At 43.9% G+C, this 21,551-nt stretch overlaps 1 protein-coding gene across 1 annotated transcript in view; it reads left to right on the forward strand.

Moving 5' to 3' along the window:
- LOC124006989 (rhotekin-like) overlaps window positions 1-13,458 on the forward strand; it is a 78,422-nt gene extending 64,964 nt beyond the window's left edge. Inside the window, exon 13 of the mRNA XM_046317213.1 lies at window positions 13,376-13,458. The gene's annotated coding sequence lies outside the window, so the exon portion shown is untranslated. The remainder of the gene's footprint in view (window positions 1-13,375) is intronic.
- The last annotated feature ends 8,093 nt before the right edge of the window (window positions 13,459-21,551 follow it).

Below are 21,551 nucleotides of genomic sequence, written 5' to 3' on the forward strand. Positions count from 1 at the left end.
TCTGGCAAATGTCAAACGTCCTGCACGGTGTTGGGCTGTAAGCACAACCCCCACCCGTGGACGTCGGGCCCTCATACCACCCTCATGGAGTCTGTTTCTGACCGTTTGAGCAGACACATGCACATTTGTGGCCTGCTGGAGGTCATTTTGCAGGGCTCTGGCAGTGCTCCTCCTGCTCCTCCTTGCACAAAGGCGGAGGTAGCGGGAGGAGACAGGTTAAAGAAGGATTTTTAAGCCTTGAGACACTTATTTTATTTACTTATTTTATTTTTTATTTCACCTTTATTTAACCAGGTAGGCTAGTTTAGAACAAGTTCTCATTTGCAACTGCGACCTGGCCAAGATAAAGCGTAGCAATTCGACACATACAACAACACAGAGTTACACATGGAATAAACAAAACATACAGTCAATAATACAGTAGAACAAAAGAAAACAAAAAGTCTATATACAGTGAGTGCAAATGAGGTAAGTTAAGGAAATAAATAGGCCATGGTGGCGAAGTAATAACAATTTAGCAATTAAACACTGGAATGGTAGATCGACAGAAGATGAATGTGCAGGTAGAGATACTGGGGTGCAAAGGAGCAAAATAAATAAATAAATACCCGTATGGGGATGAGGTAGGTAGATAAATGGGCTGTTTACAGATAGTCTAAGTACAGGTGCAGTGATCTGTAAACTGCTCTGATAGCTGGTGCTTAAAGCTAGTGAGGGAGATGTGAGTCTCCAGCTTCAGAGATTTTTGCAATTCGTTCCAGTCATGGGCAGCAGAGAACTGGAAGGAAAGACGGCCAAAGGAGGAATTGGCTTTGGGGGTGACCAGTGAGATATACCTGCTGGAGCGCGTGCTACGAGTGAGTGCTGCTATGGTGACTAGTGAGCTGAGATAAGGCGGGGCTTTACCTAGCAGAGACTTGTAGATAACCTGTAGCCAGTGGGTTTGGCGACGAGTATGAAGCGAGAGTCAACCAACGAGAGCGCACAGGTCGCAATGGTGGGTAGTATATGGTGCTTTCAACAAACTGCATCCAGTTTGTTGAGTAGAGTGTTAGAGGCTATTTTATAGATGACATCACCAAAGTCGAGGATCGGTAGGATGTTCAGTTTTACGAGGTTATGTTTGGCAGCATGAGAGAAGGATGGTTTGTCGCGATATAGGAAGCCGATTCTAGATTTAATTTTGGATTGCAGATGCTTAATGTGAGTCTGGAAGGAGAGTTTAAAGTCTAACCAGACACCCAGATATTTGTAGTTGTCCACGTATTCAGTCAGAGCCGACAGAGTAGTGATGCTGGACAGGCGAGCAGGTGCGGGCAGCGAAAGCATGCATTTAGTTTTACTTGCGTTTAAGAGCAGTTGGAGGCCACGGAAGGAGAGTTGTATGGCATTGAAGCTCGTCTGGAGGTTAGTTAACACAGTGTCTAAGGACAGGTCTGGTCAAGGGCAGACAGGTCTGGCGTGAACCAAGGACTATATCTATTCCTAGTTCTATAATATAATATAATATATGCCATTTAGCAGACGCTTTTATCCAAAGCGACTTACAGTCATGTGTGCATACATTCTACGTATGGGTGGTCCCGGGGATCGAACCCACTACCCTGGCGTTACAAGCGCCATGCTCTACCAACTGAGCTACAGAAGGACCACCTGAGAGGGGCATGCTTATTTAAGATGGTGAGGAAGGCACTTTTAAAGAATAACCCGGCATCATCTACTGACGGGATGAGGTCAATGTCATTCCAGGATACCCCGGCCAGGTCTATTAGAAAGGCCTGCTCGAAGAAGTGTTTCAGGGAGCGTTTGACAGTGATGAGGGGTGGTCGTTTGGTCGCAGACCCATTACGGAGGCAAGGCAATGAGGCAGTGATCGCTGAGATCTTGATTGAAAACAGCAAAGGTGTATTTGGAGGGTGAATTAGTTAGGATGACATCTATGAGTGTGCCCATGTTTACTTATTTGGGGTTGTACCTGGTAGGTTCATTGATAATTTGTGTGAGATTGAGGGCATCAAGCTTAGTTTGTAGGATGGCCGGGGTGTTAAGCATGTCCCAGTTTAGGTCACCTAGTAGCACGATGGATTGTGTATGTGTGCCATTCAGAGGGTGAATGGGCAAGACAAAAGATTTGAGTGCCTTTGAATGGGGTATGGAGGTAGGTGCCAGGCGCACCGATTTGAGTGTGTCAAGAACTGTAATGCTGCTGTGTTTTTCATGCTCAACAGTTTCCCGTGTGTATCAAGAATGGTCCACCACCCAATGGACATTCAGCCAACTTGACACAACTGTGGGAAGCATTGGAGTCAACATGGGCCAGCATCCCTGTGGAATGGTTTCGACACCTTGTAGAATCCATGCCCTGATGAATTAAGGCTGTTCTGAGGTGAAAAGAGAGTGCAACTCAATATTAGGAATATGTTTCTAATAGTTTGTACACTCAGTGTACTGTGTGTTGTGATGTATGTCACCCACTGTCTCTTTTCAGTCTTATGTTCCTAGATGTTTTACGTTGGATAAAAGTACAGAATCAGAGCTTCAAAATAGCACTTCTGCTAGTTTGTAGTTGGAGAGAAAAAAATGGGGAAGTAATGCGGCTTTATAAGTTGATAAATGTATAATTCAATTTAAGAGAAAAGGGCATTCAAACATTTGCTGTGCTTTTCACAATTGCTCTACATGTATCCTTGAGAAACATATTTAGAAAAGGAATGCTTTCACCAAATTGCCACAATGGATTCTCTGAACATTATCTCACAAAGTTACCTCATTAGGCAAACCATGAAAAATATGAAATTGCCTATTGTTGTATGATAAAGATAACCTTTCACAGTTGCAGTGCTGTTCTTGGTGTAAAACGATGATTAATGGGCTTAAACAGTCTAATGCCTTAGACCCACCCATCATTTAAAGAATTCATATCTGAACACATCTGACCATGTGCTAAAGAAGTGAGGGAGTGCTTAAAAACAAATTAAATATTAAAACAATAAAATACTTTATTTACTTAAAGTGCTAAAGGTAGGAAAAACTTTAAAAAATCACAAAGTAAAAATAATATTTAGGCCTATATCATAAGTTCCTTTTGTTCCGGTCATGTTATGATATACAGTGCCTTGAAAAAGTATTCATCCCCCTTGGCATTTGTCCTATTTTGTTGCATTACAACCTGTAATTTAAATATATTTTTATTTGGATTGCATGTAATGGACATACACAAAATAGTCAAAATTGGTCAAGGGAAATTAAAAATATAACTTTTTTCAAAAAATTAAAAACGGAAAAGTGGTGCGTGTATTCACTATGCCTATGCTCTATGCCTATGCTCTGAATACCAAAATAAGATCTAGTGCAACCAATTACCTTCAGAAGTCACATAATGAGTTAAATAAAGTCCACCTGTGTGCAATCTATGTGTCACATGATCTGTCACATGATCTCAGTATATATACGCCTGTTCTGAAAGGCCCCAGAGTCTGCAACACCACTGAGCAAACGGCACCACCAAGCAAGTGGCACCATGAAGACGAAGGACAGGGACAGGTCAGTGACAGAGTTGTGCAGAAGTACAGATCAGGGTTGCGTTATAAAAAAATATCTGAAACTTTTGAACATCCTCACGAAGCACCATTAAATCCATTATAAAAAACTGAAAGAATATGGCACCAGAACATACCTTCCAAGAGAGGGCCGCCCACCAAAACTCACGGACCAGGCAAGGAGGGCATTAATCAGAGAGGCAACAAAGAGACCAAAGATAACCCTGAAGGAGCTGCAAAGCTCCGCAACGGAGATGGGAGTATCTGTCCATAGGACCACTTTAAGTAGTACTCCACAGAGCTGGGCTTTACGGAAGAGTGGCCAGAAAAAAAACATTGATTATAGAACAAAATAAGCAAACATGTTTGGGGTTTGCCAAAATGCATGTGGGAGAATCCCCAAACATATGTAAGAAGGTACTCTGGTCAGATGAGACTAAAATCAAGCTTTTTGGCCATCATGGAAAATGCTATGTCTGCCGCAATTCCAACACCTCTCATCACCCCGAGAACTACATGGGAAACGGGTCAGAATTGAAGGAATGATGGATGCTGCTAAATACAGGGAAATTCTTGAGGGAAACCTGTTTCAGTCTTCCAGAGATTTGACAGAGGTTCACCTTCCAGCAGGACAATGACCCTAAGCATACTGCTAAAGCAACACTCGAGTGGTCTAAGGGGAACATTTAAATGTCTTGGAATGGCCAGACCTCAATCCAATTGAGAATCTGTGGTATGACTTAAAGATTGCTGTACACCACGGAACCCATCCAACTTGAAGGAGCTGGAGACGTTTTTGCCTTGAATGGGAAAAAATCCCAGTGGCTAGATGTGCCAAGCTTATAGAGACATACCCCAAGAGACTTGCAGCTGTAATTGCTGCAAAAGGTGACTCTACAAAGTATTGACTTTGAGGGGGGGTGAATAGTAATGCATGCTCAAGTTATTCTTATTTTTTTTACATTTCTTGTATGTTTCACAATTAAACATTTTTTACATCTTCAAAGTGGTAGGCATGTTTGGTAAATCACATGATAGTCAGGCAGCAAAATAGGAAAAATGCCAAAGGAGGTGAATACCTTCGCAAGCCACTGTAAACAAAGGGATCTAGCCTGAGAGCATATTTATGTCCAGCCCTTTTCATTGCAAAAGTCCTGATCTTCTCAAAAATATGTTTTGTGGGTTGTGTCCAGTCTGCGGGATGGTTTCACATCACAGCACCTGAAACCTGGTTCCATCTGAGTGAAAGCGCATTGACCACAACAACAGGCTCCAGACAATAAAAGCTGTAGAGCAGGAAAGCAGACAAAAATTTGACAAGACATTAAAACCTTGCAGACCAGCAATAACATTCATTGATCCCCAAGTCCAAGAAATAAGCTCAAAGTACAAAGACAAAATATCTGAAGTGTTGCTTTTTCACCCTTGATCACAGGGTTGCCATGTCTATTATTTTTCAACTGATAAGGCTACTTTGAAAATAATGTTGCGGGTGAAAATGTTCTAAATTCTATTTCACCTTGTCTTGGTGCTGTTGATTTCTAGACAGTGAACAGCCTGTTTGAGTGAGTGAATGAGTGGGTGGGTGGGCCGGTGTTAGAGGAAAATATAGTTTAGATGATCAATTATGTATACATTAATGATTAGAACCATTTATGCTAATACTATTATGTTATGATTTGAAACGTATGGGTTCTTAATTGTACTGTTACTGCAAATATAAGCAGAAATGAATTGTGTCTGTGTCTCCTGGGAAAGTTTAAGAAGGAGGGATAAGATAGTTTTTCAAACAGATAAGAATGTTTTGGTTGGATTCCATTAGTGGAGAGAAGTATATCCTTTAGACAGGTTGGAATGTAGTTTATGTGGGGAGTGAAACTATCTCCAGGACCGAATACTACGCCATTGTAATGCTGGGAGAGGGTGTGAAACTGATGACGTCATTTTATGTCTTCTTTCTTTAAAATGTAATGTTCTTTGTATTTTGGGTCAGTACTCATCAAGAATAAATGCTGAACTTGTTTTTAAGACTGGTCTCTTGCTAATTCATGCAAATGATAAACTTACAACTTATTATGAATTAGAAATGAGTGTAAATTGAATTGGTTTTGGCAACAAAACATAAAGGGATTAAGAATTCCTCTATCAGCCGGCCAGATGGGTGCTGTGTGTGTTGAGAGCACTGGATAAGAGAGCAGCTGAGTCATGGAGACAGCAGCATGCGCGTACATCTGACAACTTTTTACCAGTTGCAGGTAGGCTATTTAGATTGTCATTATGGAGACACCTATTTCCAACCCTTTTTCCTTCAAATATATTTACATGCTAGAACTGATATAATGGCGACAAAGCACTGGGAAACAACTTTAGGCACACTAGAACGCTTTAGATAAATTCGCTCAGAGGTGATTTCAAATCAAATTTGATTTATCACATGCTCACTTACAAGCCCTAAATCAACAATGCAGTTTTAAGAAAATACTGCATTCCAATGTTGACTTTTGAAACCTGTATCAAGCAAAGGGTTTCACACATGCTCAGTTCTTGGGTCTTGAGCGCTGCAAAAGTGGAAATTTGAAATGGAAGTTATGGAACTCCCTTGGGTGCTTCTGTTAGATCTGGGGAAGGGTACCAAAACATTTCTGCAGCATTGAAGGTCCCCAAGAACACAGTGGCCTCCATCATTCTTAAATGGAAGAAGTTTGGAACCACTAAGACTCTTCCTAGAGCTGAACGGTGAGGTGACCAAGAACCCGATGGTTCCAGAATTATTCTGTGTAGATGGGAGAAACTTCCAGAAGGACAACCATCTCTGCAGCACTCCACCAATTAGACCTTTATGGTAGAGTGGCAAGACAGAATCCACTCCTCAGTAACATGCACATGACAGCCCGCCCGATATGATTTGCCAAAAGGCACGTAAACACTCTCAGTCCATGAGAAACAAGATTCTCTGGTCTGATGAAACCAAGATTGACCTCTTTGGCCTGAATGGCAAGTGTCACATCTGGAGGAAACCTGGCACAATTCCTACGGTGAAGCGTGGTGGTGGCAGCATCATGCTGTGGTGATGTTTTTCAGCGGCAGGGACTGCGAGACTAGTCAGGATTGAAGCAAAGATGAACGGAGCAAAGTACAGAGAGATCCTTGATGACCTACTCCAGAGCACTCAGGACCTCAGACTGGGGTAAAGGTTTACCTTCCAACAGGACAACGTCCCTAAGCACACAACCAAGACAACGCAGGAGTGGCTTCAGGACAAAGTCCTTGAATGTTCTTGAGTGGCCCAGCCAGAGCCTGGACTTGAACCCAATCTAACCTGACAGTGCTTGAGAGGATCTGCAGAGAAGAATGGGAGAAACTCCCCAAATACAGCTGTGCCAAGCTTGTCGCGTCATACCCAAGACGACTCGGGGCTGTAATCGCTGCCAAAAGTGTTTCAACAATGTACTGTGTAAACGGTAACATACAATAAACCCCTTTTTGCTTTGTCATTAAGGGGTATTGTGTGTAGATTGATGAGGAAAAAATACAATTTAATCCATGTTTGAATAAGGCTGTAACATAACAAAATGTGGAAAACGTCAAAGGTTCTGAATACTTTCCGAAGGCACTTTATAACGGTTTGCAGTCTTAACATCTGGCACATAATAACGGCACAATTGCCAGAAAAAAGGGATTTATTTACAATTATAAAATGAGTGGTTGGAGCCCTGAATGCTGATTGGTTGAAACCTATGATATATCAGACCGTGTACCAGGGGTATGACAAAACCTTTATCTTTTGCTGTTTTAATCACGTTGGTAACCAGTTTATAATAGCAATAAGTAATAAACCTAAGAAGGTTTGTTGTATTTGGCCATGATACCATGGCTGAGGGCCGTGTCCTAAGAACAGTCCTTAGTCATGGTCGATTGGCCATATAACACATTTCCTTGGGTCTTATTTCATAATCATAGCAGTCAAAACAAGTTAAATCGACATCCCATTGATGGAAAATTATCTGGCGAGTTTAAGGGCTAAATATCTTTTCTCTTGTGACATTCTTAAACTCATAATAATTCTTATTTTGATTAGAAACCTAATTTAGCTTCTTAGCCTACGTTGTTAGAAATTATGCCGATATTCCTTCTTAATTCACTCGATAACATTTTGGAAAAAGGGTTTATTGGATAAATGTGACAACTGTTCTCTTGCTGAGCCCCAATAAAATGGGGCTAGGTTTTCTGGCATTGTGGGTTGGTTTTGAGAGGTCATTGGTCTAGAATTTTTTTGCTTAACCTGGCAACCCTGCTCAATCATCTTGTACTGGTTGCGGAGAGAAGGTTTATGCTGAAAGACAAATTCCAGTGTAAAAAAAAAATTAAGGAGGAGGGGTGTCAATGTAAATAGTCCAGTGGCCTTTTGATGAATTGTTCAGCAGTCTTATGGCTTGGGGTAGAAGCTATTAAGGAGCCTTTTGGTCCTAGACTTGGCGCTCTGGTACTGCTTGCCGTGCGGTAGCAGAGAGAACAGTCCATTTTTTGGACTTTCCTCTAACACCGCCTAGTTTATAGGTTCTGGATGGCAGGATGCACTTTTATCTTCTGCACATTTATCACTCCAGTGTTTAATTGCTAAATTGTAATTATTTCACCACTATGGCCTATTTATTGCCTTACCTCCCTTATCTTACCTCATTTGCACACACACTATGTTTGTTTATTCCATGTGTAACTCTGTGTTGTTGTTTGTGTCACACTGCTTTGCTTTATCTTGGCCAGGTCTCAGTTGTAAATGAGAACCTGTTCTCAACTGGCCTACCTGGTTAAATAAAGGTCAAATAAAGAGAAGAAAATAGCTTGGCCCCAGTGAGGTACTGGGCCATACGCACTACCCTCTGTAGCGGTAATGCAGATGCAAAATAACTACATAGATTTAGCTTCATAATTACCAGCTGGCTAGATGTACGGTACTGGTCAAAACTTTATTTTTAAAATGTTTTACATTATAAAACTATGAAATAACACATATGGAATCATAACACATATGCAATCATTTTTCAAAGTAGCCACCCTTTGCCTTGATGACAGCTTTTCACACTCTTGACATTCTCTCAACCAGCTTCATGAGGAATGCTTTTCCAACAGTCTTGAAGAAGTTTCCCTACACGCTGAGCACTTGTTGGTGGCTTTAGCTTCATACTGCTGTCCAACTCATCCCAAACCATCTCAGGTGGGTTGAGGTCAGGTGATTGTGGAGGCCAGTTCATCTGATACAGCACTCCATCACTTTCCTTGAAAAACAAATGATAGTCCCACTGAGCGCAAACCAGATGGGATGGTGTATCGCTGCAGAATGCTGTGTGCCTTGAATTCGGAATAAATCACAGACAGTGTCACCAGCAAAGCACCCCAACAACATCACACCTCCTCCTCCATGCTCACAGTGGGAACCACACGTGGAGATCATCCGTTCACCTACTCTGCGTATCACAAAAACAAGGCAGTTGGAACCAAAAATCTCAAATTTGGACTCATCAGACCAAAGGACAGATTTCCACCGGTCTACTGTCCACAGCTTGTGTTTCTTGGCCCAAGCATGTCTATTCTTCCCATTGATTTCCTTTAGTAATTGTTTATTTGCAGCAATTTGACCATGAAGGCCTGATTCACGCTACCTTCTCTGAACAGTTGATGTTGAGATGTGTTACTTGAACTCTGTGAAGCATTTATTTGGGCTTCAATCTGAGGTGCAGGTAACTAATGAATTTATCCTCTGCAGCAGAGGTAACTCTGGATCTTCCTTTCCATTGGTGGTCCTCATTAGAGGCAGTTTCATCATAGTGCCTGATGTTTTTTGCGACTGCACTTGAAGAAACTTTAAAAGTTCTTGAAATTTTCCGGATTGACTAACCTTCATGTCTTAAAGTAATGATGGACTGTCATTTCTCTTTGCCTATTTGAGCTGTTCTTGCCATAATATGGACTCGGTCTTTTACCAAATAGGACTATCTTCTGTATACCACCCCTACCTCATCACAACACAACTGATTGGCTCAAACGCAAACAAATGAACTTTTAACAAGGCACACCTGTTAATTGAAATGCATTCCAGGTGACTACCTCATGAAGCGGGTTGAGAGAATGCCAAGTTGTCATCAATGCAACGGGTGGCTACTTGAAGTATCTCAAATATAAAATATATTTAGATTTGTTTAACACTTTTTTGGTTACTACATGATTCCATATGTGTTATTTCATAGTTTTGATGTCTTCACTATTATTCCATAATGTAAACAACAATAAAAATGTAAGAATAACCCTGTAGTGAGTTGTGTCCAAACTTTTGACTGGTTCTGTAAATGGTATTATTAATCGAATCTTGAAATCTATAATCCAATAGCTAGCTAGCTATTTAGCTATTATTTCATAGTGTCTAGCTAGCTAGCCAATTTAGCATGTGTCCCTATAACGTAACATGGGGTTTGTTTAGCTTTCTAATTGATTAGCAGTAGCTCCGCAGTGGCTATTTTTGGTAGCTAGCTAGTTATGCATGACAAACTGACAAACTGGGCGCACCTTCTGCTGTTTCCTGAATCAGCTCCTTTATTTTATTGACTTTGAGTGAGAGATTATTTTCCTGGCACCACACTCCCAGGGCCCTCACCTTCTCCCTGTAGGCTGTATTGTCATTGTTGGTAATCAGGCCTACTACTGTTATGTTTTCTGCAAACGTAATGATTGAGTTGAAGGCGTGCAGGAGGGGGCTGAGTACTCACCCTTGTGGGGCCCCAGTGTTGAGGATCAGCAAAGTGGAAGTGTTGTTTCCTACCTTCATCACCTAGGGGCGGCCTGTCAGGTAGTCCAGGATCCAGTTGCACAGGGTGGGGTTCAGACCCAGGCCCCCGAGCTTAGTGATGAGCTTGGAGGGTACTATGGTGTTGGTTCTGGTTCTGGATTCTGTTCCTCAAATAATTGAGTTATTTTCCGGTTTTCAGTTGTTTTCCCTGAACCGGTTCCAAACTTTGTGTGCGACAAGGACTATATCGTGTTAGTCACATCATTTCATTGGTCAATCATAAATGCTGATGTCACAGTGGCTATCTAACCAGGAAAGAACATCTAATCGCGATCTCTTAGCAGGGCAAGGAAACCACCCATTGCATTCCTCTCACCATGGACGATGACCCTGTGGTAAACAAAAGATGCTATGTCAGACAAAACACAACAAACAGCAGAAAGTTGGATTATTTACAAGCCTGATGGTTTCTACTGACTGTGGACATTTTGGACCCCAGAGACACATTTCTGATCATAGCCCAAAGGTGGTTTATTAAATTCTTCAAATTGTTCATGACTTTGTCAATCAACTTGTTCTTAACAAATCAAAATCATTGTTTAGTGTTTCTGTATCAATATGAACTTTAAAAAAAAAAGTCCTTTGGGGTTATTTGGACTCCAGCCAAAAACACATTCTGCTAATTGTAATTAGATAGAAAGTTAGTTTATTTTAATTTCGGTTTCTCTGCAGACATAACAATACGTTATCCACCAGAGGGATGAGCGGGACCTTTATCAGTGCTTTTGACGAGATAGATAGATCCCCATGTACTCGTCCAATATTGTACTTTTTTATATATTTTATGTATATACTCACTACTGTTCAAACGTTTGGGGTCACTTAGAAATGTCCTTGTTTAACATACATTAAATGAGTTTTAAAATGAATAGGAAATATACTCAAGACGTTGACAATTTTTTATTTAAATAATAATTGTGTCCTTCAAACTTGGCTTTTGTCAAATAATCTTCTATTTGCAGCAATTGTGTCACGTTCTGACCTTTATTTCCTTCGTTTTGTCGTTATTTAGTATGGTCAGAGTGTGAGTTGGGGTGGGCAGTCTATGTTTGTTTTTCTATGGTTTTGGGATTTCTATGTTTCGGCCTAGTATATTTGTAAGTCGCTCTGGATAAGAGCGTCTGCTAAATGACTTAAATGTAAATGTAAATGTAGTATGGTTCTCAATCAGAGGCAAGTGTCATTAGTTGTCTCTGATTGAGAATCATACTTAGGTAGCCTGGGTTTCACTGTTTGTTTGTGGGTGATTGTCTATGTTAGTTGCTTGTGTCAACACAGTTCTCATTATAGCTTCACGGTTGTTATTCGTTTATTGTTTTGTATAGTTTGTATTCAGTGTTCAGTGCTTTCTTTAATAAAAAATCATCATGAACACAAACCACGCTGCATTTTGGTCCATTGGAACACAAGAGTGATGGTTGCTGATAATGGGCCTCTGTACACCAATGTAGATATTCCATTTAAAATCCGCTGTTTCCAGCTACAATAGTCATTTACAACCTTGTCTACACTGTATTTCTGATCAATTTGATGTTATTTTAATAGACAAATGAGCTTTTCTTAAAAAATAAGTGTATATAAATACAGTTGAAGTCAGAAGTTTACATACACCTCAGCCAAATACATTTAAACTCCGTTTTTCACAATTCCTGACATTTAATCCTATTAAAAATGTCCTGTCTTAGGTCAGTCTTAGGATCACCACTTTATTTTAAGAATGTGAAATGTCAGAATAATAGCTGAGAGAATGATTTATTTCAGCTTTTATTTCTTTCATCACATTCCCAGTGGGTCAGAAGTTTACATACACTCAATTAGTATTTGGTAGCATTGCCTTTAAATTGTTTAACTTGGGTCAAACATTTTGGTTAGCAATCCACAAGCTTCCCAGAATAAATTGGGTGAATTTTGGCCCATTCCTCCTGACAGAGCTGGTGTAACAGAGTCAGGTTTGTAGGCCTCCTTGCTCACGCACTGTCTACTAATTTTCCATAGGATTGAGGTCAGGGCTTTGTGATGGCCACTCCAATACCTTGACTTTGTTGTCCTTAAGCCATTTTGCCACAACTTTGGACGTATGCTTGGGGTCATTGTCCATTTGGAAGAACCATTTGCAACCAAGCTTTAACTTCCTGACTGATGTCTTGACATGTTGCTTCAATATATCCACATACTTTTCCTTCTCATGGTGCCATCTATTTTGTGAAGTGCACCAGTCCCTGCTGCAGCAAAGCACCCCCACAACATGATGCTGCCACTCCCGGGTTTCATGGTTAGGTTAGTTTTCTTCGTCTTGCAAGCCTCCCCCTTTTTCCTCCAAACATAACAATGGTCATTATAGCCAAACAGTTATATTTTTGTTTCATCTGACCAGAGGATATTTCTCCAAAAAGTACAATCTTTGTCCCCATGTGCAGTTACAAACCGTAGTCTGGCTTTTTTTTATGGCGGTTTTGGAACAGTGGCTTCTTCCTTGCTGAGTGGCCTTGCAGGTTGTGTCGATATAGGACTCGTTTTACTGTGGTACTTTTGTACCTGTTTCCTCCAGCATCTTCACAAGGTCCTTGCTGTTGTTCTGGGATTGATTTTCACTTTTCGCACCAAAGTACATTCATCTCTAAGAGACAGAATGCGTCTCCTCTCTGAGCGCTATGACGGCTGCATGGTCTCATGGTGTTTATACTTGCTTACTGTTTGTACAGATGAACGTGGTACCTTCAGGCATTTGGAAATTGCTCCCAAGGATGAACCAGACTTGTAGAGGTCTACAATATTTTTTCTGAGGTCTTGGCTGATTTCTTTTGATATTCCCATGATGTCAAGCAAAGAGGCACTGAGTTTGAATGTATGCCTTGAAATACATCCACAGGTACATCTCAAATTGACTCACATGATGTCAATTAGCTTATCAGAAGCTTCTAAAGTCATGACACTATGACGACCCTTCCACTCTGTCTTCCGAATTCTTTCTCTTTGCTCTTGTTTTCCTTAATAGGATGTTGGTGGGCGGAACCAGGAAGGTCGTCAGCGAAATGGGACACCTGGGCTCGGGTGTGTCCCAGAATAAATGGACATCTTTTCCATTCATTGAAGAGACTGCAGACACAGATTTTGGTTGGGGCTGTTTTTGGTTGTTTGCGTTTGCACATTTCAACACCCCTCATTTATCACATTTATGCACACAACCACTCAATTACACAACTGGTTACTGACTACACACACCATTGTTAATTATACACTGCTCAACAAAATAAAGGGAACACTAAAATAACACATTCTAGATCTGAATGAAAAATTCTTATTAAATACTTTTTTCTTTACATAGTTGAATTTGCTGACAACAAAATCATACAAATTATCAATAGAAATCAAATTTATCAACCCATGTAGGTCTGGATTTGGAGTCACACTCAAAATTAAAGTGGAAAACCACACTACAGGCTGATCCAACTTTGATGTAATGTTTTTAAAACCAGTCAAAATGAGGCTCAGTAGTGTGTGTGGCCTCCACGTGCCTGTATGACCTCCCTACAATGCCTGGGCATGCTCCTGATGAGGTGGCGGATGGTCTCCTGAGGGATCTCCTCCCAGACCTGGACTAAAGCATCCGCCAACTCCTGGACAGTCTGTGGTGCCACGTGCCGTTGGTGGATGGAGCGAGACATGATGTCCCAGATGTGCTCAATTGGATTCAGGTCTGGGGAACGGGTGGGCCAGTCCATAGCATCAATGCCTTCCTCTTGCAGGAACTGCTGACACACTCCAGCCACATGAGGTCTAGCATTGTCTTGCATTAGGAGGAACCCACAGCCAACCGCACCAGCATATGGTCTCACAAGGGGTCTGAGGATCTCATCTCGGTACCTAATGGCAGTCAGGCTACCTCTGGCGAGCACATGGAGGGCTGTGCGGCCCCCCAAAGAAATGCCACCCCACACCATGACTGACCCACCGCCAAACCGGTCATGCTGGAGGATGTTGCAGGCAGCAGAACGTTCTCCACGGCGTCTCCAGACTCTGTCACGTCTGTCACATGTGCTCAGTGTGAACCGGCTTTCATCTGTGAAGAGCACAGGGCGCCAGTGGCGAATTTGCCAATCGTGGTGTTCTCTGGCAAATGCCAAACGTCCTGCACGGTGTTGGGCTGTAAGCACAACCCCCACCTGTGGAAGTTGGGCCCTCATACCACCCTCATGGAGTCTGTTTCTGACCGTTTGAGCATGACACATGCACATTTGTGGCCTGCTGGAGGTCATTTTGCAGTGCTCTGGCAGTGCTCCTCCTTGCACAAAGGCGGAGGTAGCGGTCCTGCTGCTGGGTTGTTGCCCTCCTACGGCCTCCTCCACGTCTCCTGATGTACTGGCCTGTCTCCTGGTAGCGCCTCCATGCTCTGGACACTACGTTGACAGACACGGCAAACCTTCTTGCCACAGCTCGCATTGATGTGCCATCCGGGATGAGCTGCACTACCTGAGCCACTTGTGTGGGTTGTAGACTCCGTCTCATGCTACCACTAGAGTGAAAGCACCGCCAGCATTCAAAAGTGACCAAAACATCAGCCAGGAAGCATAGGAACTGAGAAGTGGTCTGTGGTCACCACCTGCAGAACCACTCCTTTATTGGGGGTGTCTTGCTAATTGCCTATAATTTCAACCTGTTGTCTATTCCATTTGCACAACAGCATGTGAAATGTATTGTCAATCAGTGTTGGTTCCTAAGTGGACAGTTTGATTTCACAGAAGTGTGATTGACTTGGAGTTACATTATGTTTAAGTGTTCCCTTTATTTTTTTGAGCAGTGTATTTTGTTAAATAAATAGATTTTGTTATTCCTCATCTCCACATTGTTTCCTTGTTGTTATGCACTTTGTGTCATGCGGGTGAAAGAGGACCCAAAAGCGACTTAACAGAAACAGAGTTTATTTAAGTCCAAACAGGGAATAACAGAAATCCTCTAGTCTGTAGAGGGGAATAACTGGAGAAGCGGCCACAGACTGCAGGTCGCTTCGGGTAGGCGCAGGCCGTAGTTGACAGAGACACCTGCTCACACGCAGCATCTGATGAAGGCAAAAAACACGACAGGACAGGGCGATACACAATCACAGCAAAAACACGACAGGACAGGGCGAAACGCAATCACAGCATGGTGAATACTAAACAAGGAACCGACGGGACAGGAACGGAACACAAAGGAATAAATAGGGACTCTAATCAGGGGAAAGGATCGGGAACAGGTGTGGGAAGACTAAATGATGATTAGGGGAATAGGAACAGCTGGGAGCAGGAACGGAACGATAGAGAGAAGAGAGAGCGAGAGAGTGAGAGAGGGAGGGGGAGAGAGAGGGATAGAAGGAGGGAAAGAACCAAATAAGACCAGCAGAGGGAAACGAATAGAATGGGGAGCACAGGGACAAGACATGATAATAAATGACAAACATGACAGTACCCCCCACTCACCGAGCGCCTCCTGGCGCACTCGAGGAGGAATCCTGGCGGCAACGGAGGAAATCATCGATGAGTGAACGGTCCAGCACGTCCCGAGACGGAACCCAACTCCTCTCCTCAGGACCGTAACCCTCCCAATCCACTAAGTATTGGTGACCCCGTCCCGAGAACGCATGTCCATGATCTTATGTACCTTGTAAATAGGTGCGCTCTCGACAAGGACGGGAGGGGGGAGGGAAGACGAACGGGGTGCGAAGAAAGGGCTTAACACAGGAGACATGGAAGACAGGATGGACGCGACGAAGATGTCGCGGAAGAAGCAGTCGCACAGCGACAGGATTGACGACCTGGGAGACACGGAACGGACCAATGAACCGCGGAGTCAACTTACGAGAAGCTGTCGTAAGAGGAAGGTTGCGAGTGGAAAGCCACACTCTCTGGCCGCAACAATACCTTGGACTCTTAATCCTGCGTTTATTGGCGGCTCTCACCGTCTGTGCCCTGTAACGGCAAAGTGCAGACCTCACCCTCCTCAGGTGCGCTCACAACGTTGGACAAACGCTTGAGCGGAGGGAACGCTGGACTCGGCAAGCTGGGATGAGAACAGAGGAGGCTGGTAACCCAGACTACTCTGAAACGGAGATAACCCGGTAGCAGACGAAGGAAGCGAATTGTGAGCGTATTCTGCCCAGGGGAGCTGTTCTGCCCAAGACGCAGGGTTTCTGAAAGAAAGGCTGCGTAGTATGCGACCAATCGTCTGATTGGCCCTCTCTGCTTGACCGTTAGACTGGGGATGAAACCCGGAAGAGAGACTGACGGACGCACCAATCAAACGACAGAACTCCCTCCAAAACTGTGACGTGAATTGCGGGCCTCTGTCTGAAACGGCGTCTAACGGGAGGCCATGAATTCTGAATACATTCTCAATAATGATTTGTGCCGTCTCCTTAGCGGAAGGAAGTTTAGCGAGGGGAATGAAATGTGCCGCCTTAGAGAACCTATCGACAACCGTCAGAATCACAGTCTTCCCCGCAGACAAAGGCAGACCGGTAATGAAGTCTAAGGCAATGTGAGACCATGGTCGAGAAGGAATGGGGAGCGGTCTGAGACGACCGGCAGGAGGAGAGTTACCCGACTTAGTCTGCGCGCAGTCCGAACAAGCAGCCACGAAACGGCGCGTGTCACGCTCCTGAGTCGGCCACCAAAAGCGCTGGCGAATAGACGCAAGAGTGCCTCGAACACCGGGATGACCAGCTAACTTGGCAGAGTGAGCCCACTGAAGAACAGCCAGACGAGTGGAAACAGGAACGAAAAGGAGGTTACTAGGACAAGCGCGCGGCGACGCAGTGTGCGTGAGTGCTTGCTTAACCTGTCTTTCAATTCCCCAGACTGTTAACCCGACAACACGCCCATAAGGAAGAATCCCCTCGGGATCAGTAGAAGCCACAGAAGAACTAAACAGACGGGATAAGGCATCAGGCTTGGTGTTCTTGCTACCCGGACGGTAAGAAATCACAAACTCGAAACGAGCGAAAAACAACGCCCAACGAGCTTGACGGGCATTAAGTCGTTTGGCAGAACGGATGTACTCAAGGTTCTTATGGTCTGTCCAAACGACAAAAGGAACGGTCGCCCCCTCCAACCACTGTCGCCATTCGCCTAGGGCTAAGCGGATGGCGAGCAGTTCACGGTTACCCACATCATAGTTGCGCTCAGATGGCGACAGGCGATGAGAAAAATAAGCGCAAGGATGAACCTTATCGTCAGACTGGAAGCGCTGGGATAGAATGGCTCCCACGCCTACCTCTGAAGCGTCAACCTCGACAATGAATTGTCTAGTGACGTCAGGAGTAACGAGGATAGGAGCGGACGTAAAACGTTCTTTTAGAAGATCAAAAGCTCCCTGGGCGGAACCGGACCACTTAAAACACGTCTTGACAGAAGTAAGAGCTGTGAGAGGGGCAGCAACTTGACCGAAATTACGAATGAAACGCCGATAGAAATTAGCGAAACCTAAAAAGCGCTGCAACTCGACACGTGACCTTGGAACGGGCCAATCACTGACAGCTTGGACCTTAGCGGAATCCATCTGAATGCCTTCAGCGGAAATAACGGAACCGAGAAAAGTAACGGAGGAGACATGAAAAGAGCACTTCTCAGCCTTTACGTAGAGACAATTCTCTAAAAGGCGCTGTAGAACACGTCGAACGTGCTGAACATGAATCTCGAGTGACGGAGAAAAAATCAGGATATCGTCAAGATAGACAAAAACAAAAATGTTCAGCATGTCTCTCAGAACATCATTAACTAATGCCTGAAAAACAGCTGGCGCATTGGCGAGACCGAACGGCAGAACCCGGTACTCAAAATGCCCTAACGGAGTGTTAAACGCCGTTTTCCACTCGTCCCCCTCTCTGATGCGCACGAGATGGTAAGCGTTACGAAGGTCCAACTTAGTAAAGCACCTGGCTCCCTGCAGAATCTCGAAGGCTGATGACATAAGGGGAAGCGGATAACGATTCTTAACCGTTATGTCATTCAGCCCTCGATAATCCACGCAGGGGCGCAGAGTACCGTCCTTCTTCTTAACAAAAAGAACCCCGCCCCGGCCGGAGAAGAAGAAGGCACTATGGTACCGGCGTCAAGAGACACAGACAAATAATCCTCGAGAGCCTTACGTTCGGGAGCCGACAGAGAGTATAGTCTACCTCGAGGAGGAGTGGTCCCCGGAAGGAGATCAATACTACAATCATACGACCGGTGAGGAGGAAGGGAGTTGGCTCGGGACCGACTGAAGACCGTGCGCAGATCATGATATTCCTCCGGCACTCCTGTCAAATCGCCAGGTTCCTCCTGAGAAGTAGGGACAGAAGAAACGGGAGGGATGGCAGACATTAAACACTTCACATGACAAGAAACGTTCCAGGATAGGATAGAATTACTAGACCAATTAATAGAAGGATTATGACATACTAGCCAGGGATGACCCAAAACAACAGGTGTAAACGGTGAACGGAAAATCAAAAAAGAAATAGTCTCACTGTGGTTACCAGATACTGTGAGGGTTAAAGGTAGTGTCTCAAATCTGATACTGGGAAGATGACTACCATCTAAGGCGAACATGGGCGTAGGCTTCTCTAACTCTCTGAAAGGAATGTCATGTTTCCGAACCCATGCTTCGTCCATGAAACAACCCTCAGCCCCAGAGTCTATCAAGGCACTACATGTAGCACCCGAACCGGTCCAGCGTAGGTGGACCGACAAAGTAGTACAGGACTTTGATGGAGAGACTTGAGTAGTTGCGCTCACCTGTAGCCCTCCGCTTACAGATGAGCTCTGGCTTTACTGGACATGAATTAACAAAATGTCCAGCAACTCCGCAATAGAGGCACAGGCGGTTGGTGATCCTCCGTTCCCTCTCCTTATTCGAGATGCGAATCCCTCCCAGCTGCATGGGCTCAGTCTCAAAGCCAGAGGAGGGAGATGGTTGCGATGCGGAGCAGGGAAACACCGTTGATGCGAGCTCTCTTCCACGAGCCCGGTGACGAAGATCTACCCGTCGTTCTATGCGGATGGCGAGAGCAATCAAAGAGTCCACATCTGAAGGAACCTCCCGGGAGAGAATCTCATCCTTAACCACTGCGTGGAGTCCCTCCAGAAAACGAGCGAGCAGCGCCGGCTCGTTCCACTCACTAGAGGCAGCAAGAGTGCGAAACTCAATAGAATAATCCGTTATGGACCGTTCACCTTGGCATAAGGAAGCCAGGGCCCTAGAAGCCTCCCCACCAAAAACTGAACGGTCAAAAACCCGAATCATCTCCTCTTTAAAGTTCTGGAACTTGTTAGAGCAATCAGCCCTTGCCTCCCAGATAGCTGTGCCCCATTCTCGAGCCCGGCCAGTAAGGAGTGAAATGACGTAAGCAACCCGAGCTCTCTCTCTAGAGTATGTGTTGGGTTGGAGAGAGAACACAATCTCACACTGCGTGAGAAAGGAGCGGCACTCAGTGGGCTGCCCGGAGTAGCAAGGTGGGTTATTAACCCTAGGTTCTGGAGGCTCGGCAGGCCAGGAAGTAACAGGTGGCACGAGACGTAGACTCTGGAACTGTCCAGAGAGGTCGGAAACCTGAGCGGCCAGGTTCTCCACGGCATGGCGAGCAGCAGACAATTCCTGCTCGTGTCTGCCGAGCATGGCTCCTTGGATCTCGACGGCAGTGTAACGAGCGTCTGAAGTCGCTGGGTCCATTCCTTGGTCGGTTCCTTCTGTCATGCGGGTGAAAGAGGACCCAAAAGCGACTTAACAGAAACAGAGTTTATTTAAGTCCAAACAGGGAATAACAGAAATCCTCTAGTCTGTAGAGGGGAATAACTGGAGAAGCGGCCACAGACTGCAGGTCGCTTCGGGTAGGCGCAGGCCGTAGTTGACAGAGACACCTGCTCACACGCAGCATCTGATGAAGGCAAAAAACACGACAGGACAGGGCGATACACAATCACAGCAAAAACACGACAGGACAGGGCGAAACGCAATCACAGCATGGTGAATACTAAACAAGGAACCGACGGGACAGGAACGGAACACAAAGGAATAAATAGGGACTCTAATCAGGGGAAAGGATCGGGAACAGGTGTGGGAAGACTAAATGATGATTAGGGGAATAGGAACAGCTGGGAGCAGGAACGGAACGATAGAGAGAAGAGAGAGCGAGAGAGTGAGAGAGGGAGGGGGAGAGAGAGGGATAGAAGGAGGGAAAGAACCAAATAAGACCAGCAGAGGGAAACGAATAGAATGGGGAGCACAGGGACAAGACATGATAATAAATGACAAACATGACACTTTGAGCCGGTCCGTGACATCATTTTCAAAATTTTCTTATTTGCAGTCAAAACCGGTTATAAGTCTGTCCGTCGTGTAACAACTGTAACACAGAAACCAGCTACCCTCTGAATGTACATGTGGTGCTGTATATGTTTTCAACTTGTTATGGTATTTATGTTGCTATAACATTTAATTTGAAGCGACTTTGCTTTTTGAAACATCCTTCCATAGGCTCCATATACCAATCCCATTGATTCACTAGCAGTGATGCTAATGCTGGCTGTGGGGTATGTAAGTAAGGAGAACTAAGCCATGTTTTTATTAAATTAAATTAAGTGCAGTATGTTCCACATTTTGGTGTACAGAACCTTTAAATTACAGCTGTTTTTACCACAAATATGAAAACATTAATATTTACTTCAAGATTCTGAACAAACTGATACTACTGTATATACAATCCTGATGGTAAATCAGCTTTAGTACTAATTTGGGCTGCACATTTAAGGGAAAATGCATATTTTTATTGAACAATATATGCTAAATCATTCTAATTTAACTATAAAATAAGTCTGTTTTGGTTATTTTTCTATTTCAGATAACATTATTTACATGTCCGATGTTTAAAAAAAACTAAGTTGCTATTTTGCTGTGATTGTTGCTTTTCCCAATAGTTTCTTATCAGAGTCATAATGACCCCAGTTGGTAATCCGTGTATGTAAAATATGTTTGTAGTATGAGGGTTAATATATTGAACAAAAATATAAACACAACATGTAAAGTGTTGTGAGTGCCGTGTTTCATGAGCTGAAATAAAAGATCTCAAATGTTCCATCTGTACAAAAATATTTTTTCCGAGGGTAATTTCTGTCTCTAAAGCTCTTGTTGGGAAAAACTAATTCTGATTGTCTGGG

The sequence above is a fragment of the Oncorhynchus gorbuscha genome, linkage group LG20 (genome assembly GCF_021184085.1).
Source record: "Oncorhynchus gorbuscha isolate QuinsamMale2020 ecotype Even-year linkage group LG20, OgorEven_v1.0, whole genome shotgun sequence".
Lineage (NCBI taxonomy): Eukaryota > Metazoa > Chordata > Actinopteri > Salmoniformes > Salmonidae > Oncorhynchus > Oncorhynchus gorbuscha.